Source organism: Nycticebus coucang, chromosome 21 (genome assembly GCF_027406575.1).
Source record: "Nycticebus coucang isolate mNycCou1 chromosome 21, mNycCou1.pri, whole genome shotgun sequence".
In the NCBI taxonomy this organism is placed as follows: domain Eukaryota; kingdom Metazoa; phylum Chordata; class Mammalia; order Primates; family Lorisidae; genus Nycticebus; species Nycticebus coucang.
Window position 1 is genome coordinate 1,299,906 of NC_069800.1, and position 5,381 is coordinate 1,305,286.

Below are 5,381 nucleotides of genomic sequence, written 5' to 3' on the forward strand. Positions count from 1 at the left end.
CACAAACAAATTAGCAAGAAAACAAACAAACAAACAAACAATCCCATTAAGAAGTTTTCAAAAGAAGCTAGACAAATGGAGCGCTTGGGGTCCAAGTTAGGACGAAGGGGAAGGAGGAGAAGCGCTTAAAGCGGCGGGAGCAGGTGCGGGAGGGGTTGGACCCAGGGCTGAGGCAGGGCCCCCCTCCCTCCCGCCTCAGTGGATCATGCCCAGGGTGGCAGCGGCGGCGGTAGGAAAGTGACTGGGCGGTGCCCGGGTAGAAAACGACAATGCCCTTTCCTGTTACAACACAGGGATCACAACAAACACAGGGGCCACAGAAGCACTATGGCATTACTTCTCCTATCGGCTGAGCAGCCCCCAAGGAGACTGACTGCATACTTACACAGAAACTTAGTGAGACTCTGAAGCCTTTGGGGGTTTCTGAAGAAGAGGAACTGAAGCGCAGGATTTTAATTTTGGGAAAATTAAATAACCTGGTAAAAGAGTGGAATCGAGAAATCAGTGACAGCAAGAATCTTCCACAGTCTGTAATTGAAAATGTTGGAGGAAAAATTTTTACTTTTGGATCTTACAGGTTAGGAGTACATACAAAAGGTGCTGACATTGGTGCATTGTGTGTTGCACCAAGACACGTTGATCGAAGTGAATTTTCAATCTCATTCTATGATAAGTTGAAATTACAGGAAGAAGTAAAAGATTTAAGAGCTGTGGAAGAGGCATTTGTACCAGTTATCAAACTCTGTTTTGATGGATAGAGATTGATATTTTTGTTTGCAAGATTAGCATTGCAGACTATTCTAGAAGATTTGGATCTAGGAGATGATAGTCTATTTAAAAATTTAGATATAAGATGCATAAGAAGTCTTAACAGTGCAGGGTAACCAATGAAATTTTACATCTAGTACCAAACTGACAACTTCAGGTTAACTCTGAGAGCTATCAAACTATGGGCTAAACGCCACAATATCTATTCCTCGGTGGGTTTCCTAGGCTATGCTAGTACCAAGAACTTGCCAGCTTTATCCAAATGCAATAGCATCAACTCTTGTACATAAATTTTTCTTGGTATTTTCTAAATAGGAATGGCCAAATCCAGTGCTATTGAAACAGCCTGAAGAATGCAATCTTAATTTGCCTGTATGGGACCCAAGGGTAAACTCAGTGATAGGTACCATCTTATGCCTATAATTACACCAGCATACCCACGACAGAACTCCATGTACAATGTGTCCGTTTCAACAGGGATGGTCATGGTTGAGGAGTTTAACAAGGTCTTGCTATCACAGATGAAATTTTGCTGAGTAAGGCAGAGTGGTCCAAACTTTTTGAAGCACCAAACTTCTTTCAAAAGTACAAGCATTATATTGTACTTCTAGCAAGTGCACCAACAGAAAAACAACGGCTAGAATGGGTGGGCTTGGTGGAATCTAAAATTTGAATCCTACTTGGAAGCTTGGAAAAAAAATGAATTTATTACACTGGCTCATGTCAATCCCCAGTCATTTCGGGCACCTAAAGAAAATCCTGATAAGGAAGAATTTCGCACAATGAGGGTGATTGGGTTAGTGTTTAAAAAACCAGAAAACTCTGAAAACCTGAGTGTTGATCTCACCTATGATATTCAGTCTTTCACAGACACAGTTTATAGGCAAGCAATAAACAGCAAGATGTTTGAGGTGGATATGAAAATTGCTGCAATGCATGTAAAAAGAAAGCACCTCCATTAACTACTACCTAATCATGTACTTCAGAAAAAAAAAAGCATTCAACAGAAGGTGTCAGATTGACAGCTCTGAATGACAGCAGCCTTGACTTGTCTATGGACAGTGATAACAGCACGTCTGTGCCTTCACCTACTAGTGCTGTGAAGACCAGTCCATTGAATAGCTCTGGCAGCTCTCAGGGCAGAAACGGTTCTGCTCTGGCTGTAATAGCAGCATCTGTGACCAACAGGCAGGCTAATGAAGTTTTGTGCCACAAGTAAATTCCAGGGAAAGCTCAGGGGGTACATAGAGTGAAAACATTCCTCAAATTGCCACACAACCAGCCATTTCTCCACCACCAAATCCTACAGTCTCCAGAGTTGTTTGTTCAACACGTCTGGTAAATCCACCACCACCTAGACCTTCAGGAAATGCAGCAACAAAAGTACTTAATCCTATAGTGGAAGTCAAGAAGACATCTTCACCTCATAAAGAAGAGAGTCCCAAGAAAACCAAAACAGAAGAGGATGAAACAAGTGAAGATGCTGTCTTCCTTTGAGTGGACATGATAAAACAGAAATTCACAAATTTTATTGTCAGACCTCGTATAAGAGTGGCAAAGTAAAAAAATACCAAATATTTTAAAAGGATGAGTTCACTTTAAACAATTTTTAAGATCTCCATTATTAAATGAAAATGATTATAAAAGAAATATTGAAACAGTAATAAAAAATACTGGTAAATAATTCTACCCTTCTGGAGGCAACAATAAAGCACACTTTGGTATTTTATGGGTTTTGATTTAATTTTATCAAATAATGCATCTCATGGCAATGGCAGACACTACAGTCTCCTCTTCATACTCCTCCTTTCCCAGGCCCTTCCCAATTGTAGCACCCCCACCTCTCAGCCTTACTACTAGGTCTCAGAAGTTGACCCACTCCTAGAACAATAAAATCAAGATTGGTCCGGACCAATGTTTTTCAACCTTTTTATCTCACGGCACAGTTGAACCTGTAGTTAAACTTTTGTGACACACTTAAATTACGTTGTTCAAAAAAAGAATAAAGAAAATAATATACTTACTGCCCTTTGAACTTTGTTAGAAAGTAATTTAATTAATGATATTTATAAATTTTCATGGCACATCAGTTGAAAATCACTGGTCTAGACCAATCATGGTGTTCGTGACCATTTGCGACCCCTTCAACTGATGCAGCTGTGTCACTAGGAGACACGGGATAAAGGCAGCAGATGAAGGAATGAAGAGCCGAGAGAACCACAAAGAATATGAAGTTGAGCTTAGCTTGAAAATAATGCCCCTGGAGTTTCCACAGATCTAGGGGCTTTGTTCCATAAGCTGACAAATATTAAGGTTACAAATGTGATATAAAGAATTAAGTATCACTGTGAAATAATTTAATAGGCAAAATGATCTGTATCACAATCACTGAAGACTCACCATTTAAAGATGGCTCTCTATGATCTATTGTGGATGGTCTATAAATATACGTATGGTTAAATTCACAAGCTTTGTCATGTTTTTGGAAACCAACGATCTACGTAGTGGAGCTGATGAATTCACACTGTGCCATGTGTTGGCCTCTTACTGGAGTGTTCAGTAAGAGTCTAAAAACAACAGACTGACCTAGATTGAAGATGAACCTTCTGAAAACAGAAAGGGAAAATCATTAAACTGTCAACAGAGAAAGAGAAAACTTTGTTCCTCCGCACCTTCACCAAAATAAGTCCCCAAATAGTCTGATAATGTGACCATTTAGAGTTAAAAAGGGCAGAATTGTCTACTTCAAGGTAAATTCAGTGCAGAGATAAGTAATTAGTAGAAAATGGTTAAATTAATTAAGGAAGAGGCCTGTTCTTTGACATTCAAAATTTCACAAGGCTTATTCAAGACAAAAAGAAACAAGTTGCAAGAAATTATGATGAACACAAAAGTGGACATATACAAATATAGAAGTAATTTAAAACCCCCATGGCCAAGATACAGGATATATGACAGACATGACATATTGGTAACACTATCTTTATAAACTTAGATGAAATGAATGATTGAAAACATACGTCCCTTTAAAAAGCTCAGAAATATACAAATCATAAATTGATCAATAATGGACTTAAAAAACGAAGGGACACAGTAATAGCTTCTTCTAAAAATAATGTCATATCTAAAAACATCTAAAAGATATTAAAGAAAAAATTTAAATTCCCATGAAAACTGTTTAGACTAGACGTGAAGATTTGTGATGCTCTCAATTTTGTTTTAGAGAAATGAAATAAAGAAAAGAATCGCCTATAGACAAAACTAAGCCAGGGTAGCAGAAAAAATAAACACATAGACCACTCTCATTAATAGACACAAATGTAAATATTCTAATTATGATATTAGCAATAAATTCCATCTAGCCTGAAAAGGTTAACATATTAACAAAAAGTGTATTCTGTGTAAGCAATGCAGGGTTAGTTCAGCATTAGAAAATTTGTCAAGTGAACTTACTATTTTAAATAATTACAGGCAAAAATAAAAATCATACTTAGAAGCTATTTTATAAAATATTTTACCAAAACCTGATTTAAAAAAAAATTAATGAGCAAAACTCTTAGCATGTTAGAAATGAAATGGAACTTCCTTGATACCTACCAGAAAACTATAGAGCAAACATTATTTAGTAAAGAACTATGATGTTTAAAGTGGGTCATTCAAGTCATGTGAGGCAGGAAGAGCTTCAGAGCGAAATTATTTAACAGAGAAAGAAGGGAAAGATACCTGGGCACAAGGAAGCTCCATTCTGTTTCCTTTATTTAAAAAGAAAAACCTTCACTGGCCGTATATTTCTGTCCTTTAATTCACTATTGTTAGAACTTTTTTTTTCCCCTTCATTTAGCTGGTTAACTTCACATTGTTGAATTTCTAGCAAGTCTATTTTAAGAGGCCTCTTTCAAAGCCTCTCTCCTACCCTATCCCAAGTAAGAGTTTTATATCTTCAGCAATACGGGGTGTTAGAGGCTTCAGTTGGTTCTGAGAAACTCTGTGACATCTTCTCAGCCTTAATTTGAAAGGATAGATTCTTTTCCTCCTTCACCTTTAGTCTTCCTTGATGAGGAAAAGTTAGACAAAAAATGAACGCTCAAGATCTCTTGATTCTTATAAGTAGAGGCTCAAATTGAAGAGCTTGAGTGATTAATACAGTATGTCTTTACATGTAGCTTTTTGTATTAATTCTCTAAATGAAAAGAGGGGAAACAAAGACGTGTTTTCAAGCTGTTGAAACTTCCTTCCTCTTCCACATTCACCACTATTGTTAAAATCACAATTCTGTGGAAGCGCTTTCAAGAGTAGGTTTGAATATTTTATTAGGTGACTTTTGAAAGTTATGTTTAATTAAGATGCTTAATCCTCTTGTTCATCATTGGAAGGGAAAGGTTCTGACAAATTAAATGATTGCAGTCCCTTCTCATATAAACTGAACTTGAAACTTGTCCAGTGATGAAATTTTGTGAGTTAAATTACTCATAATTTCAATAAAAATTTTGTTCATCAATGTTAAACAAAAAGAACTATTAGAAGTATTCTCCTTAAAATCTGTAACAAGAAAAACTTTTTAGTATTATATTGCTAATCAACATTGTAAAAGAGGCCCTAGACAATTCACTGAG

At 36.8% G+C, this 5,381-nt stretch overlaps 1 pseudogene; it reads left to right on the plus strand.

The window, feature by feature from the left end:
* The first annotated feature begins 269 nt into the window (after positions 1–269).
* LOC128574052 (poly(A) polymerase alpha-like) lies at positions 270–1,834 on the plus strand (annotated as a pseudogene).
* The last annotated feature ends 3,547 nt before the right edge of the window (positions 1,835–5,381 follow it).